The 26816-nt window shown below is 37.4% G+C and overlaps 1 long non-coding RNA gene across 2 annotated transcripts; it reads left to right on the plus strand.

Moving 5' to 3' along the window:
• The first annotated feature begins 237 nt into the window (after positions 1–237).
• On the plus strand, positions 238–24665 carry LOC149006733 (uncharacterized). 2 transcript variants are annotated; one of them, XR_016174955.1, is made up of 4 exons: positions 238–593; positions 5421–5508; positions 21980–22122; positions 22829–24665. It is a non-coding gene; the product is annotated as an uncharacterized LOC149006733 (long non-coding RNA). The 2 variants fall into 2 exon arrangements; XR_016174954.1 differs by having other exon boundaries at positions 22834–24665.
• Positions 24666–26816: the final 2151 nt, after the last annotated feature.

The raw sequence follows: 26816 nt of genomic DNA on the forward strand, positions 1-26816 counted from the left end.
ACTTGCGCATTTGACCAACTCAAGTAAAACAAAATCAAATTTTCTTAGAATGGATAAAATCATTTTTGAACAGTTGGGATTAAATAAAATGGAGGTAGCATGCATGTAGCGGGGGACACCACAAGCCCCACCACGTCACAAGCAATTGTTATTCTTTTATTTAAAATCCAACGGTTAAATGAATCGAATATAAAAACAATTTAATCCCTAAATCCTCTCTCTCCTCCTTCCCACTTCTTCAGTTGTCTTTTCTCTCACTATACAAACAGAGGAATCGCGTCGGGAAAGGATAGGGGATGTTTATTATTGTCGTTAATCCGTATTTGCGAACTCCAATCTCATCCTCTACAATAATGCCGAATTCTCTATTGCTTCTTTCCCGCTTCTTCACCTCTCTTATTTCTTTCTCTGCAAACAGAAGAATTCTGTCGAGAAGTGGTTCCTATTCTTGTCTTCGGTCCCTCTTTTCAAACTTCAAATCTCATTGAAAAGTAGTCCACAGCAAACCCAAGACAGGTTGCAATCTCATCTCCCCAAGAATTTCAGATCAATCACGACCTAAGGTTTTGGTAACCCAGAAGCTTTTTCAAGAGGTAAAATCTGAGTCTAACCTGGGATGCAAATGTCGTGTTTTCTTTTTATGGATTGTGTTTGTGAAGTCTATCTGTTTGTGTAAATGTCTCTGTGAGACTGTGTTAGCAGTCCAAGTATTTGTCCTCCAATTGCAATTGATCCAGTCAACACAAAATATTTCGTTTTTGTATCATCAATGTTCAGTGTTAGTCGAGTGCACTATTGGATGAAGTAGCATTGACTTGCGTATGTGAGTGTGCATAATCTACTCCTTAAGATTCTCCTCCATTCTTGTAGACCTGTTAAGGACCTTATACTGGTGTGGATGTGGTTGTTTTCTGATGGATTTTACTGAGATTCACATGAGCATTGTCAAGAAGCTTAAAAGAATATTTACAAAGTCATCAACAGTTTCAACCATTACTACTTCGTTATTCTATTTATTAATTAATAATTTAATGCTTCATGGTTCAAAGCTGCCATTAGTTTCAGCCATTTCTACTTTTTGCTCCTAAATATCCACTGGGATATATGCTCTTATATTGATTGATTGATTCAACATTTTCTGAAAGCACTGGTAGTGAAAATGAACATCTAAAGGAGCCAGAGTGATGTTAAAAGCATATAACATTTTGGTTATATGTTGAACCTACCGTGTTCCTATATTTGTAATTATTCAAGCTAGAGTCTTGATGAGTTAAAACCAGTGTTCATGCCATCATATTCCATGTAATGCTTGTTTTTTAAACCATCTCACAGCCACATTTGTAGCTGTCCCATGCCTAAAATTCTATTATCTAAAATATTCTAGAATAATTTATAATGCTTCACAATATCTTTTCAGCTGACTATTATGTAAAAGGTATTACAACATAATATTGTTTTAGAACAAAATGAACGATGTTTATTCTGTTCCCTTTGAATTTTGGTAAGACTAGAACAGACATTCATAGAATTTATTTCTTTTTTTAGGCAAACATAAACTTACAATCATATATTAAGTTCAATTTTCTGAATAAAGTAGTATAACTAAATTATAAGAGTGGTTTTTATTGCTTGTTATATTGTAAGGTTAGTTTGCATAGTTCCTCCATCAGCCTTTTAGTTTTTGTCGTTATATTATTTGGTTTCCCTTTCTCTATAATTTAGATAATGAGCATTAGTTTGTTATTTTAAGTTTTATTTTTCTTTAATTTTCTATTCTTTAGGTGTATCATGGATAATCCAATAAGTGCATCGTTGGTTGATACCAAGGTTGTCAAGGCATCTCCTAGGCACCCTGGCTCTTTTTGGATCAAGCCATCTTGGTGTCACCTCGTCGCCTTGGTTTTTGATGCCCTGTATCGCCTTTCCTCGCCTTGTCGCCTAGACAACCTTGGTTGATACAAATCATAACAATGAGACTAACCCTTGGAGAGGTATGTTATTTACTTCTCGTAATAAGATATTTGATTTCTAACAGTGATGGAGGAGGATCCGGGATTTAGTGTTAGAAGGGCATTTACAAATGAAGCAAGATTGACAAGTCTAAAATAATTTCAAGGAGATTTGTTTGCAATAAAGAAGGTACTAGGCTGTCAAAAAATAGTGATAATGTTACCATCAACTCTTGAGCAAAGACGATAACTGGTTATTTGTCTTGTACAAGAATAGAGTTTTTTGAAGATAGAAGATACCTATGCGATGAATATGTTGAAGACCATAATCATGAGTCTCATATGCTATCTACCACTTACATTATGAGGTCACGACGACACATTTCTGACATACATGCCTTCAAAATTAACTTAGCTGATGAAGTTAGTGTCCACCTAAGCCATATATAATTACATAGGTGAAAAGTAGTTAGGATACGATATCTTGGATATACATAAGTAGATCATTACAAGTATCTTCAAAATAAACTCTAGGTGACTTATGTTATGGTGAGATAGGAGTATGTTAAAGTATTTTGAAAAACATGTAAAAAATAAAGTATTTTGAAAAACAAGTCAGGATCAATCCTTCTTTTGTATATGGATTAGAATTGGATAAACAAGAGTTGATAGTTTATATTTTGAGGTGGTTGCAAAAATGATAATAGATTATGCACTAGTTGGAGATGTGGTCATGGTTGACACCACATATTGTCCAAACAAGGAGAATAGGTTATTTGATTTTTTTATTTTTATTTAATCATCACATATGTGTCTTTATTTTTGGAGTAGCATTATTATATAGTCAAATTGTTTAAGACAGTTTTGAAAATTCATGAATAAAAGACGCTACAAACATATTTTATAGATCAAGATGCCATAATGACAAAAGTTATTTTAGAGGTATTTTTTGGTACATGACATGGTTTGTGTACCTAGCATTTGATGCGAAATGAGATTAAACATCTAGGCAATTTAATGAAGGATATATGAAGCTTCTTATAAGAATTGATAAAATGTATATATGAATATGTAAGAAGTACAATTTGAGACTGCATGTAAACAAATAAGGTATGACCATCAAGTTGAGAGAAGGTTCATGGTCAGATCTTATTTGTGAATTCAAACATAAGTGAGCTAGATGTTTAAGAAAGATACATATAGAGGAGGCATGTGCAATACATAACTAAGCGAAAGTATAAATGCTGACTTGAAGGATTATACAAAGTCTACTATAAATTTTGTATAATTTTTCAAACCTTTTGAAAGGGTAGTTAGTGGTAAACACTTAATGGATTGAACGCTAAATTTGAGTAAGAAAAAACTCCGAAGGAACTCCTTGTTATTCATAAGATGCCAAATGTCTCAAATTTCTTGCAATTACATTGAACCATAGCCATAGATGGATCCCATTCGATTCTGTAGCCAATCTCAGTTGAATTCATGGTTCTCAAGGCGGCAAGGTGGTTGGGGCTCCGCTTAGGCGACAAAGCAGCGCCTAGATGGCAATAAGCTACCGAAGCGGTTGGATCAAATTTTTTCAATACAACTACTTATAATCTGATAAATTTTTATTATAAGCTAAACAAACATTAAAGAATCACATTCATCCAAAAAAGAAGAAAAAAATATTAAGGAATCATAATTATGAAAGATTATCTAAAAATAACACAAACATAAGTTCATCTCATCAAGGATCATAACATATGACTATAAATTATATCAAATTATGAGTATGAAAATGAAAGTAGTAATTTTACATTTTTACTTACCTTTATGATAGTGTGACGCCAAATAAGTGCCTTATCCATTTAATGATTCATTGATTCTTGACTACGAAATGACTAACTATTAAGTTCATATACGGCTTTGTAAAATATAATTTGATTTAAAAAAAAATCAAGAAAAAATATTGTTATGTACAAAATGTCTAAAAAGCGGCCGCTTTGGTGTCTAGGCAGCAATAAGTTGCCTTGGGCGACTAAGCGATAGTAATTTGGCAAAAAAGTGGCTGAAAAACTGCATTTAAACAAAGCGGTGGCAAATAAGGTGGTTGAAAATTTGTTTTACCACCTCGGAGGACGCTTTGAAAACCATGGTTGAATTAATTATATAAATGACATATTTATGTGGGATGGTACTTTCATCATTCTCTTATATGTAGCAACATCTAACCCCACATATATTCATCTTGAATCAAGCCAAATATTTTAGCAGTGTAAACTTCTCCTTTTGCCTCATATAGGTATGAATGGAGAAGAGTTCCTTAAGAGTTTGTTTTTTTACTTCAATTCTGCCTTTGAAACATGTATCATTGACTACACTTTCAAAATGTTTGAGAAATAATACAATATCTAAAGTAGACTTTTTATAATTCTTCAAGATAACGTTTATATGTTCACTTAGTTATGTTTAGTGTAAATGTAAATGTATCTTGAATATAACATCTATCCCGCGTATTTAAACCCATAAATATGATCTAACCATAAACTTCTTAAGTTGATATTCAGATCTTATTTCTTTACATACAGTCTCTATTCTCTAATTATACTTCCACAACACATTTATTTATTCATATTTTTTAATTATTATTTTGATAGGAAGCTTGATACATCATTTGTGGTTGCATAGATTTTCAATCTTATTATGCATAAAATGCCAAGTACACTAGCCATGTCATGTTCCCGAAAATATCTCTGAAATAGGTTTTGTCACTGTGGTGTCTTGTTCTATAAAGAATGTTTTAGGCTTCTTTTGTTTATGAGTTTCCAAGAATATCTTAAACAACCATTTAAATGATTCAACTGTCTCATTATATAATAATGCTACTGCAGAGATAACTACACCTCTGTTGTGATTATATCCAAAAGAAATACTAAACTATCTACTCTCCTTGTTTGTACAAAATGTGGTGTCAAACATGATTGCATCTCCAAATAGTGCATAATCTATTATCATTTTTGCATATACCCAAAAAATATTAGTTATAAACTCTTCTTTATCTAGTTGTAATCCATATACCAAAAGAAGGATTGATCCCAATTTGTTTTTCATAATATCTTAACAAACTCCCTGCCTTACCATAACATGAGTCACATTAGACCTTTATTCCAAAGATAGTTGTAATGATCTAAATGTGTATATCTAAGACACTATTTCCCACCTACTTCTTTACCTATGTAATTATATATGGCCTTAGTGGCACCAAGGTTTAAAGTATCGATCTGTATCATTTCGTATCGGCCGATACGTATTGGTGTCGCATGCTTACAATATGATACGTCTCTGAAACTTTGTTTTTTTCATATTGTTTCCCACGTCTCTCAATGCATAGGCCAAAATGCAGAAAAACGATACGATATGCCAAGACGTTTCTATCTCTAAAAAATAACTTAAAATATATTCACTGATACGTATCGATACATTTGATAGGTGTCGAACTACTTCAAAAAGGGCAGAAAGAAGGGTTCAGTAGTTTCTTCAAGTTATGACAAGTTGCAGGAGGAAGAAGGGGTTTCTGGTTTTTGCTCAATCCTTTTCCACTCTTTTTACTTTTAAAGTTTTAAATCTAAATTTCCATCTGCTGCTCATATCTATTTCAAGGTCAAGCGACTCAAGCTCAGCTCTCCTTTGCTACATGTGCAGATTTCTTTAGCAAGTACAGGGACATCAACATGCTTAGATGTTTGAGAGTGTCACTGTTGCTGGTCATTAGGTCTTAAGGACATTAGAAGCTGTTTTCTTGATTCTGTAAGAGATGGACATTGTGACTCTTATTGATGTCATTTTCTATTATGAAACTCACAGTCTTGTGTTTGATTTTCAAAAAGTTAGCCAGCGGTGAGTTCAGGCACTTGAACAGTTAACCAGTAGGGAGACGGGTTTCTTATTAAGATAGGGGGATGAGTTTCTTATTAAGATATTCTGAGAGAGGGGATAGGTTGTTGACGACTCTGTTTTGGGTCTTAGAAATACGTTCTCAATTTCTGTGGAGTCTTGTCTACAAGACTAACAGAGTGCTATATAAACCCCACTAGCTCTACATAAGACCCCATTCAATTTAGTTGCTTGCTTAGAATATGAAGAGCTCCCTCTCTCTCTTTAGTCTCCCCACACCTTTTTCTTTTTCTTCATTCTCTCTTCTGTTGGTACCTTCCTCTGCTACCATGTTAAGTAGGTTCCTTTCACTTTATGGATTTCATTCATGTTCTGCTTCAGGGTCTGAAGGTTCCAATGAGACTTCGTCAATACTGTGTTGGTTTTTAACCAGTGAATTGTGCATCAACTACTCCAAATATGCTTTGGATAAAATAATTAAGTCACTTGTGCACTAACTACTACCCCCTTCTTCTTTTTGTACTGGAATTGGTAATACAGATGCTATACACCTTGTATCTGTTGTATAGTTAGTAGTATATGAAGTATGTTTGAACCTGTTTATGTACTTCTTTGATCAATCAGAAGAAAATAATTATGTATTGGCTATATCTATTGTCTTTTGTAAATTACACTATATTTCCCTATATATTTTGATCATTTGGATTTGAATGTACACCAATCGATATGTATCTACGATATGATACAAACCGAAACATTTCATAAAATCACCTGATCGATACATTATTAAATACTGATACACGATACTTTAAACCTTGGGTGGCACACCAACTTTATCAGCCAACTTAATTTTGAAAGGATGTATGTCTAAAATGTACTGTTGTAACCTCATTAAGTGAGTGGTAGGTAGCATATGAAGCTCATGATTAGGATCTTCAATAAAATCATTGTAGTGATATTTTTTATTTTCAAAAAAGCTCTATTTAATAAGTTCTTATCTTTGCCTGAGAGTTACTAGTAACATTATCACCTTTTTTTTTTTTGGAGGGGGGGGGGGGATAGGCGAAGACCTTCTATACAACAAACAAAGTTATTTTTGGACCGTCAATCTTGCTTTATTTGTAAATTCTCTTCTAACACTAAAACCCAATCTTCGTCTATAACTATTATTGAAATCGTATTCCTCATTATGAGAAGTAAATTGCATGCCTATCCAAGGATTTGTCTTAGCATTGTGACTTGTATCAACAAACAATGTAATTATTGGATTATTCATGGCCCACCTGAAGAATAAAAAATTAAAGAAAAATAACATCTAACGCTCAACATAACAAAATAATGGTCATTATCCAAATTATAGTGAAAGGGAAATCAAATAAAAATGATAAAAACTAAAAGGCCAATGGTGGAACTATGCGAACTAACTTTACTTTACAATATAACATGCAAATCACCCTTATAATTTAGTTTTAAGTTTATCTTCAAACGCTGGAATAGAGATCAACCTTTTAAACAATCTTTTGGGGAAATGCTGAGAAGAGATGGAGGAGAGAGAAACTCTGGAGAAAGAAGCTTTGGAGCAAGATGGTGCGCATAGGTCTTCGGATAGGGCTGTTAATGGCTTCTCTCAGAAGATGGACGGTGGGAGATCTTACGCTGGGGTGGTAGGGACTTCCATTATGCCTGAGATTGATTCCCTCCCATCCCCTATGCAGGCTGGATCTTATCGGCGTATTGTTATTCCTCAATCTGAGTACGAGTTGCAGGGTACTCAATTTCGTTTCTCCTTGATTGGGAGGGCAAACTTTCGTCAGACAGCAATGGATGCTTTACGTGATCTGGCTTCTAAATCATGGAAACTGAAACAAGGAGTTTCTTTTCATTCCTTGGGAAAGGGTTTCGTGATTTTTCAATTTAGACGTGAGGAAGATTTGTTAGAAGTTTGGAGAAGAGGTGTCTGGAATATTGGCAATCAACTGATTCGATTCCAACGTTGGCATCCGGATTTTAACATTCATGCTCCGCAACCGTCTGCCAAACTGGTTTGGATTCATTTCCCTGATCTTCCTCTTGAATACTGGCATGCTAAGGTATTACTTTCTATTGCTAAGACGGTAGGTCGTCCTGTTTCTTTAGACCGTCGTACTCGTCTTGGTTCTGTGGGACATTACGCAAGAATTCTGGTGGAATTAGAATTGGAAGCTGAGCTAGTGTCTGAAGTTCAAATAGAGCGCCTTGAACCTGGTTCTACACGTGTTTTCAGCTTCATTCAAAAGGTGAGCTATGAGGATGGAATTCAAAGATGTTTTCGATGCAATCGAGAAGGTCATTTGGGCAAAAATTGCAATGTTAATATTCCTTCGGCTAAAGAGAAGTTTGTTCCTCAACACTTGGCGCATGAAGATGCGGTTCTGAATGAAGGTCCTAATTCTATTAGGATTGCAAAGACGCTGGAGTTTGAGGGTGAGAGTAATTCGTCCTCTCAAGTGGTTCATGCGGCTTTAGTGGAGGCAGGGCTGGTGGACTCTCCGTCGGCCAATGAGAATTTAGTTAATTCTTTTTTAAATCAAGGGGTTTCTGATAATGAGGTGTTGGTTTTGGGTAAGGACTTTTCTTCGAATCATTCATCTTCGACTCCTACCCAAGAGAGCGACCCTTTTGAACTTCAAAAAATCCTTGATGCGGATAAGAGTTCTAAATCTCATGGAAACCTTCATTTGGTTGATGGTTTTGATTTTCAAAATGGTGTGGTTATTGGTTCGGCCACAAATTTTGAATTTCAAAAATCCTTAGATGTAGATAAGTGTTCTAAGTTTATTGGTAACTCTCCTTTGGAGAGTTCACTAGTGAGACCTGAAGATAAGATTGACGATTGTGATTCAGCCAAGCATTTTGAATTTCAAAATGTCCATGTTTCGGGTAAGACTTCTATTCAAATTGAAAACCTTACGTTGGGGGATTCATTGGTGGGACCCAATGATAAGAATGAAGGGTGTGATTCGGCCAAGCATTTTGAATTTCAAAATGATCATGTTGCGGGTAAGACTTCTATTCAAATTGAAAACCCTACTTTGGGGGATTCATTTGTGGGACCCAATGATAAGAATGAAGGGTGTGTTTCGACCAAGCATTTTGAATTTCAAACAGTTCATGCTGCGGATAAGAGTTCTATTCTACTTGAAAACCTTAATTTGGGGGATTCATTGGTGGGACCCAATGCTATAAATGCGCTAAGAAGTTCGACCAAGGAAGGAAGGTATTTTAGAGAGAAAGGGGCTGACGTGGCAACTAGGGAGAATGCGTTGGACTCTAGTGGGGCCCAGAAGAGTTTGGCCATATTTGAAAATGATGGAACGCTGCAATTGGAAGTTGTTCCTCCTCCTTTGTCTTCTATCTCAATGAGGGATGAAGGCTCTACTCGTCGGAAGCCTGGTCATCCTAAGAAGGCTCATGCAGTGAAGAAAGTGGCTACAAGTAAAAAGGGTTTGTTGGAAGAGGAATTCAAGAAGGTAGATGCTGCTTTAGGGAAAGTCTCTACAGTAAATAAGAGCCTCTTATTGGGAGAGGAAAGTGCTGCTTTGTAACTGTTGATATGAAGCTTTTCTTTTGGAATATTCGCGGCATTGGTAATGCGTCTGGTAGGAGGGCCCTTAAAATGCTGTTAATGACTCATCAACGAGACATTTTTTGTGTCGCTGAACCAAAAGTGGATGTTAGTAAGTGCCCAATTCTCTTTATTAATAGATTGGGATATTCTTCTAATTTTGTGTATAATTTTCGGCTGGAGAAAGTTCCGAATCTTTGGGTCTTTTGGAAGAGAGAGTTGCAGCGGCCTTCTGTTCTCTCTTCATCTGACCAAAAACTCTCTCTTCAATTCAAGTGGCAAGGTGTGCAATTTGGTCTATCAGTGGTTCATGCTTGTTGTGATAGATCTGATCGCAGACGGCTTTGGGAGGATCTTATTGCTCTCCCTTTGTCCAGCTTACCATTTTTTGTTATGGGGGGACTTTAATGAAGTGTTACGGGTATCTGAAAGGAGGGGTTCAAGCAGATTCCAGCTAAGTGGAGCAGCTGATTTTCAGGCTACCATTGATGCTTGTGAGCTTTTTGAAGTTCCAGCTTCGGGTAGGAAATTTACATGGTCAAACCAACACAAAGTTGGTAATGTTCGTTCGGTCCTTGATAGAAGTTTCTTCAATGCCATATGGTTAGAGTTGTTTGGTGATTCTAAACAGATCACTCTTCCGACACACTCATCTGATCACTCTCCGATTTGTGTTTTTGTTGACAAAGGTGTCAAACCGGTAAACTTTCCTTTCAGGTTCAATAATTTTTGGATGACTGACGATTCTTTTTTGGAGGTGGTTCGTTTGGCTTGGGTGGAACCGGTTGTTGGTGATCCCATTTTTGTACTAGCATAGAGATTGAAGAATGTTAAGCAGCGTCTTAAAGCTTGGGCAAAAATGACCTTTCCTAATCTTTTTATTGAAGAACAACAAGCGGAGAAAGATCTAGCATCCTTTCAAACTAATATTGATCAACTTGATATGACAAATGAATATTTTGATCAAGAGGTTTCCTTGAAGTCAAAACTTGTACAAGCAATGGATCGTCTGGACTCTCTTCTTCGGCAAAAAGCAAAGGTCAGGTGGTTGAGGGAGGGAGATAGGAATTCAAAAATTTTCCATCTCTCTACTAAACTTAAAAGGAATAAAAACTCTGTTAAATCTTTGCGAAGAATGGATGACACTTGGACATCAAGTTCGGTTGAACTGCAAGATTATGTGGTGACTTACTTTGAAAACTATCATAAAACTGGTTCCTACTTGGGACACCCAGAGTTGTTGTCTGTGATTCCAAAAGTGCTGATGGATGATGATTGTTTAGTGCTTGAAGGTTTGCCCTCTAATGAGGAGATCAAAGGAGTGGTATGGGACCTAGATCTTGACAGTTCTCCAGGACCAGATGGCTTTTCGGGAAGTTTTTTCTGCAAATGCTGGGATATTGTTTCAGCCGATTTTGGGGCTGCAGTTCGATCATTCTTTCGAAAAGGAAAACTTCCAAAAGGAGTAAATAATTGTTTCCTCACTTTAGTTCCCAAGGTGGAGAATGCAGCTACACTGGACAAATTTCAGCCTCTATGTATGGGGAATTTTTTTTGCAAAGCATTGTCAAAGATAATGGCTTCTCAACTGAGTCCTCTTTTGCCTAAGCTTATTTCTGAGGAGCAAGGAGCTTTCCAGAAAGGTAAGATGATTTCTGAAAATATTGCTGTCGCTTTTGAACTTATAAATATTTTACATTATTCTGTTAGAGGGGGAGGGATGGGAATTAAGATTGATATTATGAAGGCTTATGATACTCTATCATGGGAGTTTTTATTCTTGGTCTTGAAGGCTTTCGGATTTTCAAATAGATGGGTTGGTTGGATTCATGAGATGCTTCAATCTACTAGAATCTCAGTTTTATTGAATGGGGGACCAGTTGGATTCCTTGGAGTTGAGAAAGGGCTTCGACAAGGGGACCCTTTATCTCCTCTTCTTTTTCTTCTTGCAGAAGAGGTTCTATGCAGGGGCATTCATTCTTTGATAGCTGTTGGTAGATTGAGAGCTTTGCCAGGTCCCAGGGGAGTAGAAGTTCCTTCCGTATTGATGTATGCTGATGATATTTTTATTTTTTCAAATGCTTCTTTATGTTATGTTAAAGCTTTGAAAAATTTCTTATCGAAGTATCAAGAATTTTCGGGTCAACATATTAGTTTGGAGAAGAGTAAGCTTTTTCTTGGACGTGTGCCTCCTAGTCGGAAACAGAAAATTGTGGACATATTAAATATCCCAATTGCTCTCTTTCCTACTCGATATCTGGGGATATATATTTTTAAAGGAAGAGTTACTCGTGTCGAATTGCTGTCAGTTTTAGACAAGATTAAGAATCGGCTACAAGGGTGGTGTGGAAAGCTGTTATCTTTGGCAGGTAGAGTGGAGTTGGTACGTTCAGTTATTTATAGCATGCCGATTCATAATTTTTCAGTGTTCTGGTGGCCTAGCTCTATTATTTCTCAAGCAGAGGCTTGGATGCGTAACTTCATTTGGACAGGGAGTATAGAGGCTATGAAGAAGGTTACAGTGTCTTGGGCAAAACTATGTACTCCAAAATGTGAGGGTGGTTTGGGTATTCGGAGATTAAGAGATGTCAATTTTGCTTTCTTATGCAAGTTGGCTTGGACAATTAAACATAAACACTCTGGTTTTGCTCATTTTTTAAAGGGGAAGATGGTGGACAAAAAGGAAAATTTAAAGATTTATGGGCAGCAGTCATCTTTGATGTTGGGATTGAGGAAGGTTTGGGGTTTTGTTCAAGCTAATGAACGGTGGTCAGAATATAAATTTCTGGTTTGACAGATGGTTGGGGAATTTTACCATTGCAGACTATGTTGGTATTCCTCTAGATCTAGAGGGTCATTTGAAATTAACTGTTGCAAATTGTTTACAGCAAAGGGAGTGGAGATTTCCGTCAGTGGACAATGCCAAATTTCAAGAGGTAATCTCTCTTATTATGTTATATCCTGTTCCTTGTGCTGGTTTTGTTGATGTTTGTCATTGGCAAGGTTCGGTGGGGGGAGAGTTTAGTTTTCGATCGGCATGGGATCTCTATCGTAGAAAAGGAGAACAACTGGAATGGGCTAAAAGTATTTGGAAAGACTTCTTTGCAGCCTAGACAACAAGTTTTCTGTTGGAGACTTTTTCATGATAGGCTACCTGTTGATGCCTTGTTGACTCGGAAAGGGATTATGCTGGCCTCTTGTTGTAATCTATGTGGTAAAGCTTCAGAGGACATAGGACATCTCTTTCTTCACTGCTCATTTTCACGTGGATGTGGAGAAGCTTTTGCAGCAAAGTTTGGTTATAGTTGGACAGTAAAAGATTCGATTGTAGAGTCGTTCAAGGCTTAGAAACACCAGGCTTCACAGTCTCCTTTACAGACTGCTTGGATTAATGGATGTTGTTTGCTTTTATACTTTCTTTGGATGGTCCACAATCAAATCCGGTTTGAAAATTTACAGGACTGATGAGGTGGTGAGTTTAATTTTTTCAGACTTAGTACAGTTTGGCTTTAAAATGGATGGAAGAAAAGTAACTCCTACCATTTTTTTGGATGCAAGAAAACTGGGCCTTCACTTCTCTGTCTTTAGTGCTGCTCCTCCACAAGAAATTTTTTGGTGTCCTCCTGCTGTAGGTTGGGTTAAACTAAATATTGATGGGTCTTCTTTAGGCAATCCAGGAAGGTCTGGCGGTGGAGGAGTATTTCGAAATGAAGTTGCTGCGGTGGTTTTCAATTTCAATATTTTTTTAGATGCTAAAACCAACTTTGAGGCTGAATTGGAAACTTTCATTCACAAATTACGTTGGGCAAGGCATTAAAGGCTGTGGTGACTTTAATATAACAGAAGAAAATACCTTGGTATATCTTTCATATGTGGAGAGAGTTACAAGAATATTTGTTGACTATAGATTGGAAGATTTCACATTGCTATCATGAAACTAATACAGTGGCAGATTTTTTGGCAAATTCAGCAGCTAGGACAAGAACTTCTGATATTAACATTCCTTGGTCAGCTTCAATCTTTAATGAACTTGATGTGGATGCCTCAAGACGTCCTAGATTTTGTTTTATGAGTTAGTGGTTTTCTAATCTGAGCAGGAACCAGTGAGGAAGGGTGTATTGGGGGCAACAGTTGTTGCGGGTAAGGGAGGTTGGTTCCTTATACGGTATTAATTGATGTATTTTTAATTTTTCTTCTTCGCTTAATATAATGATCCTTTTAGTGAAAAAAAGAGATCAACCTTTTAGCACTATGTGGGTGTATGATGCGTTTAAAGGCTATCGAACTGCTAAAGTCCATTGGGTTGACTAGAGGCACCATGCCTAGTGCAATTTATTTCTTTTTGTTGGTTTTATTTGGTTTATATGGGTTCTTATTTGGCTTATTCAATGTTTTCCCCCCTTTTTTTGGAAGAATAAATTGTCATTACTAACAATACCGAAAGGGGAAAAAGAAGAATATTCAAAGAGAGTTTTTTTTTTTTTGGGGGGGGGGGGAGGGGAGCAGCCAACTAGTAAGCTACAGGGTAGAACCTAAACCTAGATAATAACAATTTTGAATATTAGTAGGAAGGTTACTGTGGCTTTTGAATTTAGAATTTACTTATACGAAGAGATGATTCATGATGGAGTTATTGAATGAATTAGTTGGAAGAAGAAATAGGAGTTTATTTCTTGTACTGAACTCTCTTTCTCGTTTCTCTTTCTTTTCCCCCATCTCTTCCTTGCGTGAAACAGGTCTGCCACCCCCTTTCTTTTCTGTTCTTCCTTGCTGCCTTTCTTTTTCCTTTTCTTTTAACTTTTTCTTTCTGTTTTTTAGGTCAGCAGTGAGGCAGGTTGCTGCTGCTTTTCCTCTTTCTTTCCCCTGAACTTTTTTCCCCTTTAGTTTCTTCGTTTTTTTCTAGTCTTCATTTGGTTCATCCGTTCCATGCTGTTTGCAGTTTCTAGTTTCTTTGCTATTTCCTGCTATCATATAACTGCAAAGATATCATCCTAACTAAACATTTTATGGGTATGTTATTTCCCTTTCCATTTACTTCCATGATACAAATGTTTTTGCTTTATACTGTTTCCTTTTAAAATTGTTATTTGCTTGTTACCATTGTTATAGATTTCTGGACTAGGACAACTTGTAATTAGGAATTCTTGATAAATGTGCACTCAATTAAGGTGTTAATTTTCCTATGATCCTCATCCCCGTTGTTTTCCTATTGAGTTTCGTGTGGTCTTGCATATTAGCTTAAGGCTAACATTGACCATTGCTTTATTTATGTTGTCAAAGTTGCATGTTTATCTTTTATTTGCTGCTGCTGCTGCTCCCCTATGTTTGATATTTTCCCTTTAGGACTTGCACTCACCTAGAGTACACGTAACCAACCCTTATAGGATCCCTAGTCCCTAGGGTACATCAGACTTAGTATCTGAGCCTAGGTTTAGATTGTTAGTGTTGTTGGTCATTAGTTAAGTGTCTTTAGGCCACCAATTATATGGTTAGCCGTAGCAGAAAAGAGCATTCCAACATGACTGGCTCTTCCATGCCCCATTTACCCTCGACCAAGTGACTTAGCTGCTCCAACAATATGGAGAGATCTTGAAGGTCATCTAAGCCACTCACAAGGAGCTAGCTCTCCATAGGCAGAACAGACAGCACCATCTTTCATGTCATTGAACGTAATGTCTTAGCCCTTGCAATAAGGTTTGCAACTATGGAGGGCAACAAAAACAAGCATGGCATGATGTTCAAGCCAATAGGCCTAGGAATGAAAACTTAGAATTTGAATTTCAAAACTTTGACAGCCATTTTGAAGGATACGATATGATTGGGGATACCTTTCGGGGTAATGGATGTGGATGAGGTTAGGAGGGTGATCACCGTCCTATAATCGTTAATTCGTTAGTTAGCCGAAGTCCTATTAGGATAGATTAGGTAAAATGGATAGTGTTGGGAAATGCCATGTCAACATTGCCACATCAGCCTCCATTAGTTTTTAGGATAACAACATGAATTACTAATGGCTATACTGAGTTGTGTTTGTCTAGTTCACTATGAGAGCAAGTGGACAAAATCCAACTCAATGCCGAATGCCTAAGCCCAAGTCAAGGCCAAAACCAAGCCAAGATGGACATGAAGTCTAAGTCAAGATGAACATGAAGAATGGAGTACAAGAAGACTTAAGAACATCAATGATCATCAACTCAAGCTCAAGCAAAAAGGCTTAGCAAATTAGGACTTAAGTCACTTCATATACACTCATATGTAATTGCGCTCAATTATACACGTATCATGTCATTAGACTGACCTAAGACATGTTAGGAGAGTGTATGAGGCATAGGATTGGCTAGAAAACTGAATGCACATTACTGTGCACTTTGTGCTTCAGACAAATGTCCGTTTGATCCAGACGGTCATCCGTCTGGCTACAGCAAGCTCAGACATACGTTTGTCTGGTTTTAACTTAGGCCCAACGGCTATTTTTTAAACAACTATTTTTTTTATGGAGCTCTGTTTGATTTAGACAGACGTCCATCTAGACTGAAAACTGGGAGAAAAATTTATCATTTTTCTATCTGTTGGGGGTTGGGCTAAGGCACTCAAAGGCCATTTATATAAGCCCAATTCACCCCATTTAAGACCTTGAACCTTGCCAATTGATCAACTACTCCCCAAGTACACTTAAGCTCTCAAATTACAAGAAATCACTTGTTTTGCCTCTCATCTTTACTCCACCCTTGAAGAACATACTAAGGTGTTTAAGAAAGCTCATTGTAGCAAAGTTTGAGGTGATTGAAGGCTTTTTATTGGAAGGTCATTGGTGGTGCAATCATATCATTTGAGCATATAACTCTCATTGCATCACACTCACACAAGAGGTAAAGTGTTACACCTCTTGTTAGGTAACATCTTTCTCTTGTATTTGTTCAATTCTAGTCTAAGTAGATTATAATTGATTTTGGGTGTTGTTGCCCGTGAACAAAGATTATAAAAGGTGCTCTTGCCCATGAACAAAGATTGTAAATAGGGTGCTCTTGCCCTGTAACAAATATTGTAAGGGTTTGATTCTCTACCCACTATATTGAAAGAGAATCACTAGTGGAAATCTCTTTTGAGGCCAAGAGAGGAGTGGACGTAGACTTGTAAAGTCAAACCACTATAAATTCTTGTGTTGTGGTTGTTTGTTATTGTTTAATTTCATTTAAATTTTCAATTTACCTTGAATTTGCAATCAAACTGAAGAATTGGGGTCCACTAGTTGCAACCTTACCCCCCTCTAGGTTGCACCAATAGGTGGTAATTCATCTAGTAGTTCCTAGGAAACGATTATTCAAACACCTCTGATAAGGTATTTACTTCCCTAGGGACCTCAACAAACGTTAATGGATGTATTTAGATTACCCTATGAAGCAACTCGAGCACAGAGAAGTCCTAACTCCTTACACTCAACTTCAAATTATTGTTGATTTAGTATACCGAGTGCTGTAGAACAAGCTTGCTTAGTGATATTACTCAAGTATATAACTTTGGGCTCTTTTGGGGCATTAGAAGTTAGTCAAATCTTTTTCCCATTAAATCCAAAGATACACACGTTATATATCCCATAATTGGTGACATCTCAATTCTCAAAGATAACCATGGTCTCCAAAGAATTTTGTGAGCAATATCCATCTCTAGGCATCAAACCACATTCTATCCATGTATCCGACAATGTGCGAGGGGACAAAACATAGTGACAGAGATTGTAAATTGATTTACCCAGGCAACCATTTATGGCTTGGGATAAACCTTTAGTTTGAGTCCGTTCTAGAAATGACATTCTAGGCAACTACATTCACGCAACTACCATTGTCGATGGCGACACAACAATTTTGTCCTAGTGGCTTGTGTAGACAATGAAAATGTTGGTCCATTGCCAATCATCACTGTCTTTGGGTTGTGAGAGTATACAACTGACAACACTTTACGTCTAGACCCATTAATTATATAAAGTTCCTCATCATCTTTGTTCTCATCTGCTTGAATCTCGATAGTCCTCATACTTAGGTATCAACCTAGACGCCTAGTTAAAATCCTCATGGGCTTTTCCTCTTCATAAAGGTTTTTGTTGGCGCATTCCCTCGCAACATGTCCAAACTCTTGGCATTTGAAATAGTTAAGTTAACTAGTTTTCATGGAGGAGCTCAAATAATGCCTTTACTCTTATTGTTGTCAGTTTGACGTTGTGTGTTGATAGGGAGTTGTCGAAGATCAGTTGTGTTAAGGACAAACCTATGAAAATTAGATTCCCTGAGCTGGAAGCACTTTTTTAAAGGAAAAATCCTCATTAACGACTGAAGTTCTAAAGCTCTTCGAAAGGCTTAAGGGATATCTTGCATCAAGTGAGTGCAAATTGTGACCAGATATTAAAGTTGAATACAACAAGGAATTTGGATAGTACGGCTCAACATCCTCATGCTCACAGCTCCTAGTCTTGCATTCATTATATTTGGTCATGTAGTCAGTCAATGATGGTTTTCCTTGCTTCAAGGAAAGGTTTAAAGTATCTCACGATACCAAACGATACTAGCCGATACGTATCCATATTTGACCCAATCGATACGATACATCTCAATAGGTCTCTCCATTGAATTACACTAAAATTCATTAGCCAAAGCGATACAATGCTCGATACAGGACGATACGTCTCTTACAATCATCTGACCGATACGACACTCAATACCGATACTTTAAACCTTGCTTCAAGGTGTTAGTGTCAACAAATTCAGCCTATAAGTGATAGGCAAGAACTCCCTTTCTTACATCAGAGCCCTAGTGGTCACTAGCTGAAGTGTTAGATTGTGCTCTTGGTACTCAATTCTATCCAGAAGTCTTGGGCAGCTCCAATAAGCTTGATCTTAGCAAACCTAAAGCGAGCCTCTTTAGACATTATAAAATTCAAAGTACCTATCTGGTCCATGGGGTTTATCTGCGATTGATTAGAATTCAACCTCTGTTACGGGGCAAGAGCACCCTTTTACAATCTTTGTTCACGGGCAAAAGCACCCTCTACAATCTTTGTTCACGGGCAAGAGCACACTCTACAATCTTTGTTTATGGGCAAGAGCACCAAAAATCAATTCTAATCTACCTAGATTAGAATTGAACAAATACAAGGGAAGGATGTTACCTAACAAGATGTGTGACACTTTACCTCTTGTGCGAGTGTGATGTAATAAGAGTGTATGCCCAAATGATATGATTTGCACCACCAATGACCTTCCAATAAAAAGCCTTCAATCACCTCAAGCTTTGCTCCAATGAGCTTGCTTAAACACCTTGGTATGTTCTTCAAGGGTGGAGTAAGCGTGAGAGGCAAAACAAATGATTTCCTGTAATTTAAGAGCTAAAGAGTATTTGGGGAGTAGTCGATCAGTTGGCATGGTTCAAGGTCTCAAATGGGGTGAATTGGGCTTATATAGATGGCCTTTGAGTGCCTTGGCCCAACCTCCAACGGATAGAAAACAGATAAATTTTTCTCCCAGTTTTCAGTCTAGACGAACGTTCGTCTGGATCAGACGGAGCTGCATCTCAAAAATAGCCGTTGGGCTTAAGTCAAAACCAGATTGACTGTCTGTCTAGGCTTGCTGTAGCCAGACAGAAATGCCTTCTGGCTCTCTGTGGCCAGACGGACGACCTTTTGGATTAGATGGACGACCTTCTAGATCAGATGGACAACCGTCTGGATTAGACGGACGTCTGTCTAAAGCACAGAGTGCATAGTAAGTGCATTCAAGGACTTGATTGGATTTTTAGGATTTTCTAGCCAATCCTAAGCCTTATACACTCTCCTAACATGTCCTAGGTCAGTCTAATGACATTATATGTGTATAATTGAGTGCAATTACATATAAGTGTACATGAAGTGACTTAAGTCCTAATTTGCTAAGTCTTCTTGCTTAATCTTGAGTTGATGATCATTGATGTTCTTGAGTCTTCTTGTACTCCATTCTTCATGCTCATCTTGACTTAGACTTCATGTCCATCTTGGCTTGGTCTTGACCTTGACTTGGGCTTGCATTCGGCATTGAGTTGGATTTGGTCTGCTTGCTCTTATATTGAACTAGCAAACACGACTTAGTATAGCCATTAGTAATTCATGTTTGTTATCATAAAAACTAATGGAGGCTGATGTGACAATGTTGACATGGCATTTCCCAACACACCCATGCATGATCCCATGCAATCAACTTAGTCCCTAGCTCCTTGTTGCCAAACCTACCTTATTACTTTATGTATCCCAAAGAGCATGCTAGATTGAAGCAACAGTTGGATGAATTACTTCAAAAGGGGATCATTCAGGAGAGTGTTAGCCATTGTGCTTTACCTTCCCTAATTACACCTAAGAAAGATGGCACCTAGCGTATGTGTGTAGACAATAGAGCCACTAATAAGATCGCCATTCAATATATGTTTCCCATACCTAGAGTTGACCACGTGCTCAATATGATGGTTAGCTCGTCTAAGATTGATCTCAAGAGTGGCTTCCACCAGATTAGGGTTAGAATTGGGGATGAATGCAAGATGGTTTGCAACACGAAGGATGGCCTTTTTGGTTTAACCAGTGCAGTTAGCAGTGAATCAAGTACTACACTCATTCAATGGCAAGTTTTTTGGTGGCATATTATGATGACATCCTCATTTACAGTAAGGCCTGTCTTCCCACTTGGATCACTGGCGCCAAATCTTCCAAGTGCTTCAATGAGAAAAGCTTCATTCCAATCTCAACAAATGCACATTTATGAGATCAATTTGGGATTTCTTGTATTCAGTATCAACAGAAAGCCTATCCATTGATTTTGAGAAATTGAGAGCCGTTGTTGAGTGGCCAAAACCAACTAACATCCATGAGGTGTGGAGCTTCGATGGCTTAGCCACCTTCCATAGGAGATTCATCTATCGGTTTGGTTCCATTATGTATCCTATCATCGGTTGCATGAAAAAAAAAGGAATTCCAATGGAGTTAAGTGCTGAGAAGTCTTTTAAAGAGATTAAGAAGTTGATGGAGGCTCCAATCCTACATCTTCCAAATTTCTCCAAGGTCTTCAAAGTAAACTGTGATGAATTTGGCATTGGAATAGGTAGTGTCCTAAGTCAAGAAGGACATCTTGTTGCTTATTTCAGTGAGAAACTGAGTGAAGTAAGCAACGATATTCAAACAATTAGACAAGGAACTCTATGTGGTTGTCCAAGGCTTGTGCTATTGGTGCTATTATCTTTTATTGCAAGAATTCATGTCATTCTCTGATCACCAGGCCCTGAAAAACTTGAGTGCCAAAAAGAAAGCTAAATCAGAGGTACACCAAGTTGGTTGAATTTTTCCAAGGGTACACTTTTGTACTCAAAAGTTGACTTGGTCTTGAGAACACTGCTGCCAATACATCAAGTCGGGTCAATATGTACCTCCACTGCAAATGCCATAATTTGTGTCAAGTTGTTGCTTCAAACGAGTGTTGAGGCTGTAGGATTCTAGTGAACACTGCTGCCAATACATCGAGTCGGGTCAATATCCCCGTTGTCTTGATTTTAGTGTGGTATTCCTTTCCCTGAGTCAGGGTCATCCTATTAGCCACTCATATTACCTACTGAGAGATGGTTTCCTTATCAAAGGAACCAGATTATGTATTCCTAGTTTTCATATACTGTCATATAAGCTGCCATAACTGAAAACTTGCAATCTCTGACTGTCTCAGTGTGATGACACATGCTAACTATAGTTTCAACCCTACACATTATGTGTGCCCAACATGTCTCATGGCTGTGGCAATTGTTCAGAAGGGACAACATTGCGCTTATGTACATACCTGCTTTTACTCATGCTGGCCAAGAAATGAAGCTCCTCCCTACATATATGTGGTATATCTTGCTAAGGAACCCCACATATTTCTATCTATTAACCAAATCAGCTACTACCCTCATAAATTTTGGAGTAGCTGCTGCGTTGCCATTTATTTGGTTATTTTACACAAGTGGATCGTAGGAACCCAAATTTAGAATAAGCTGTATCTGATTCTAAGGAAAAATGGTCAACTATTTGTTTTTTTTTTAATTGCTCCCTGTCCTGCGCAACATTTTTGCATAGGCTTCACTTGGCTGATACAGGTTCCTGAGGTAGAAAGAATGCTACAAAAATACATGTATGCCATAGGAAAGTAAAATGGGAGACTAGCAAAGCAATACTCCCCTATTTGTGTAATAAATTTGGTGTTTATCAATTGGAAGCTTTGCCTTGAAATGTGTTGTAGTAATACAAATGTTGGATTTCTGTCAACAACTTGTTCACAATGCATTGGAAGAAACATTAAACCAGAGCCAGGAAGAATGAGCTGTTCTGTATTTTAGTGCAATGGATGGGATGTTAGTCTGAAAAAAGTCCAGATTCTTGATAGGCATTTGATTGGAGGATTTCCTGGGAAGAGATTTAAGTTAATTCTTCATGATCAGAGTAGATGTTGTGGTTTCTTTGGAGATGATACAATTAAAGACTCCATCTGACCATTTCCTTGTTTCTCATTTGTAGCAGCAGCATTTCGAGTGCTTTGACATTGGAGCTGGTTTTGCTGATCCTGCCAGGCAGTCAAGATGCTACTGATGGCTGAGATGATCAAGTCTGTTATCTAGGATCTTAGATTTCGTTGCTTAAGAGAATTTTGAGATGTATAGGTACAAATCCCAGGGCATTGAAGCTACTTATCTTCCTAATTCTTGATCCTTCTAGAATGCAATTTAGGGTGCCAACTGAAATACTTGCTGTACATTTTTCAAAGTTGCTTGAATATCCGAGGCACGTGCGCTAACCTTTTGCTGTTTCCATGTAATATGATGAATAAAACTGGTGCTTATTAAGAGCGGTCTAATCAACTATCAATTTCATCATGTTTTTTGATTGTTTTCTTGGACCGAGGCCAACAGTTTGGTTTCTTCCAATCTGACATGTTTAACTATAGGTGACGGATTGTTTCAGGATTCTTGCAGAGATGGGGCTTTGTGGCAGACATGAAAGGATGGGGTTATTTTTATGCACTATATTCTCTTTCATGTGGTACTGTTACAATAATACATGTATGGCACTCAAAAGTAAAATGAGGGCTGTGGGAGTACACTCTTTTCTTTTCATGTGTCATATTTGATGCTTATTGATTTGAAGCTTTGCCTGATAAGCATTATGGTAATACAAATATCACAATTCTATCAACAAATTTGTTCACACTGCATTGGGAGAAACATTAAGCCAGAGATGTAGAGAATGAGCTGTTCTCTTTTCTGTATTTGAGTGCAATAGAGGATGTTAATCAGTGAAACTTGCCCAGATTCTTTATAAGCATTTGATTGGAGGATATCTAATCGTTTCTTTGTTTCTTATTTGAAGGGCAGCCTGTTGAGTGAAAGAGCTTTGTCATTGGAGCTGGTTTTGCTACTGCTGCCAGGCAGTTTATATGCATACTGATGGTGTTCAAGTTTGCTGGCTAGAAGCTTTTTGGAGTTGATGCTTCAGAGAGTTTTCAAATGTAAGGCATCAGAGCAGCTTGTCTTCCTCATTGTTGATCGTACTTCTAGAAGGTAACAGAGGATGGTAACCGAAGTAAGAACTGAACATTTGTCAATATTAGCTGGACCAGTTTAATTTACATGGCATGTAAACTGTCATTTTGCTGTTCCTTTGTTGTATTATGAATCAAACTCGTGGTAGTGGCCATCTAATCAACTGCAAATTTCATCATTGAGTTTTGTGTTTTATATAGACTCAGACCAACACCTTGGTTTCTTTCAACCTAACATGCAAAACTAAAGAAGAATGGAAGTTAAGGGATTCAAATAAATGGAACATTTTGTGTGGCAGACATGAGGCAGGTAATCGGGTCACAGGTTATCTGGAAAGGTGGGTAGATTATTGTAAGGCTACCTGTTCCCCTTTTTGTTTGTCGCTTATGTTATCATGTATTAAGCAGGAACCTCAGTCAAGTCTGTGGTTGGCACTTTGTTTTTTCTTTTACATTTGCCAGAAGCCTAAAACACAGAATATCCAAAACCCTTCTGCAGTGTCTCTCTTCTATTTTTCTTATCAACATTGGATCCGACTTCAGAAGCACCTGGCACTTTAACCATGTTAAAGAGCAAGCCCAGTTGTTGGTGCAGATTTTGCCGGAACCTGTGAACCGAGAATCTTTCACCAAACCTATCAAATTTGGTCTGACCTGATTGGAATTCACTCTCCTACAAAAGAAACAAAAAGATTGTTGGAAATGGAGCCGATCAGTTGGATCGGCGCTTCGTCTTCAATGATCAAGTCAATTGTAAGTTTCAGTAATGGGATTTGAATGTCTTACCTTTCGTGAGTGTCACGACCCTATTATAGGCTTCTTCTGTCGTCTTGTGTCACTGGTGACCATTGATTAAGATTGGATGGTCAAGATTGAATCCTTATGTAGCCTTCGGGCGAACCCGCCAATCGTTTCGTATCATTGATTGATTCTGGTCGAACCAGTATGAACCGGAGTCAAGGTGATTTATTCACAACACCAGTAAACGAGTCTCTTGTCACTACAAAGTCTGGGAAGTGCTAAATTATGCAGCGTTAGAGCCCGTTTGCTTTGGTTCTAAACTTGAACCCATGATCACTTGGTTGCGATTAGCAACACTGTATATTAATTATGTTGACGTATCTAGAATGAAACTTAACATGCTATTGTCAAATGGAGGTGTTTTCTACAGGTACAACTCACTCTTGAGCTTTGATTATTCGAAGTGATCTTCTAAACTTTGCTTCTTATAAATGATTTGAACAAAGCTCAACTGATCTGGAAATTGGAATGTCTATTTATTTATTTTGATAGGGCACACTTTGAACTAGTAATGTAGAAGTGATCTGTTGCTCCATTTTAATTGGTTTAGTTGCTACTGTTCATCTGATAAAGAAAACCTGGCCCTGAGCAAAAGGTGTTGTTAGTTGTGATTGATTTTTGTAAGGAAGATAAGGTTGGGAAGATAACTGCGAATTCTTCTTTTATTTTATGGGAAGCACTAAGCCAATCCACATAAAATTAAACATCGTTTTCCAACCAGATCTCAGCACCAAAAAGTACAATATAAAGATACAGATCTTATCATTCCTATATGGATACAGAGTGGATATCTTTTGCTTATTAAAGTGACAAAGTACTTGTTCCACTTTGCCGAAAGGACTACTTTATGTCAGCCATGCTATAATAAGGGAAAATGGGGATCTTCTGTTTGACAAGGGAAAAAAAATTCTATGTAGTCTACTAAACTAGTATCCCATTTGCTAACCATTGAATTCGAATCTTCTCCCCCAACATTTGGAATGAATCCTAATTCTTTGCTTATGCTTGGTTTCTGTTTTGTCTGAGACCTAATGAAATCAAGCATAAACATTAAGTATAAAGAAAGAGCAAAGAGTTTTAAAGTACTTCAGCTAGAAAAAAAGAAAAGAAAATACCTAGAACCATATGGATTTTCAAAGACCTCTTTTACTTAGATTTAATTGGGTTATATATTGTTTATTGAGAAATCTTTCCATGACTAAAGATTTTCGGGATTTTGGGGAGAGCACCTACAACTTATTTGTTTTCATGTGGAATAGGTTGTTTGTTGTTCAAACTAAACAAAAAGAGAGAAAAGAATAAATATATAATTTCTTCGTACAAGGGCAATTTGTTGAATATGGCCTACCATCTCAATTTCCTACGAATGTTCTTTTGTTGTATCGACATCATCCAATATATCAATTGAGGGGTTTCTACTTCTGTAGAAGCCTTCGGTGAAATGGAATCTAAGTCATATTTGCTCTTTGAAAGTACAAAATGATGGTTTTTGAGAAAAAAAAAAAAGAAAACACCAATTCAGTGGTGAAAAGTATACACATGACAAAATTGATATTAGTAGGCCTATGAAGGGGAAGCCTACAGGGAAGAAAATTAGTTATCTTTTGCTTTTTTTAGTGATGAAAAAAAAATGGAAGAAAACTACATGACGGCCTTGAAAACTTTTCATACTTTCCATAGGATGGTTTAGGGATCTTCTATAACAAGTCCACCTTTTTCCTTTAGCCCTCTTATTATATACCACTAGAAACTTCTCTGCTCAGTGTGGAATCTCTTTGATTGAGATGTGATAGTGCTTTGTAACCTTTGACCAGTACTTCCACTAGGAAATGCATATCCTTTGGCCTTCTACAGTGGAGACATGGATACCCTATTCTATGTACAACTTGGGAAACAACCTACTCCAACATGAAAGCCATATCAGCTTACCTCAAAAAAAAAAAGAAAAAAAAAATCATGTCAGTAATTTTATCCAATTAAAAAGAAAATCCATTTTTTTTTGAAATAATAAATAATTAAAATACCCTAATATTTATAATTATAATGGACCATCAATTTAGTTTAAAATTCTATTGGGAGAATCAGGTGGAGAGGACCCTTCAAGTGATTACTAATATCCTCTCTTTTCTCCCTAAGCTTGGGACCTTGGAGGCTGGAAACCATGAGTACGTACGGGACTGTCCTTAGGTTATCCTGTGTTCTATTAAGTTGGTGGCCCAATTCAACAATGGAATGGAAAATAATAATCATAATAGTTAAACTCATCAAATAATAATAATAAGTGGTGCTGGCCCAAAAGGGTTCCATGTGTTTGCCATCTTATCAGCTCTTGGCCTAAATGTGAAAATAAAAAATTTGTAAAGATTAATGTATGCACATCATCATAATTCTTGTGATAATATGAGAGGGGTTAATTTGTAATTTTCCTCACAGGTTGCATCCTTCAAGGAACAATATTTTGAATTTCGGCAAAATTCGCCCATTTCGCCAGTGGGCGGAATAAAATAACTCACCGAAAGTCGAGATTTCACATATTCGCCGGAAAATCGTCCGACAAACTTCAAAATTGTTTTTTTTGGTTGACGATCATGAAACTGATAGCAGCGGTGACATCGCCGGAGGAGAAGAAGAAGAAAGAAAAACAAACAGAAGAGAGATGTAGTAGCAGCTGCGACATCATCGGAGAAGAAGAAGAAGAAAGAAAGAAAGAGAGAAAGAAAAAGAAACAGAAGAGAGAGGTGGTAGCAGCGGCGACATCGCTGGAGAAGAAGAAGAAGAAGAAAGAAAGAGAGAAAGAGAAAGAGAAAGGAATAGCAGCAGCCAGCAGCGATATCGCTAGATATGGTGTCGGAGAAATCTTGGTTCGCCTGGTTCACCGGGTGGCGAACCGACAAATCCCGGCGAGATATCGGTCCTTGGCATCCTTTATGGCGAAACTAGATTCATGTTCACTCCGGCTTGTGTTATTCTTAAATTGGCGCCAAGTTCACTTATTCATGAAATGAGGTATGTATT

The sequence above is a fragment of the Hakea prostrata genome, chromosome 8 (assembly GCF_041222555.1).
Source record: "Hakea prostrata isolate BN-2017 chromosome 8, UWA_Hpros_2, whole genome shotgun sequence".
NCBI lineage: Eukaryota > Viridiplantae > Streptophyta > Magnoliopsida > Proteales > Proteaceae > Hakea > Hakea prostrata.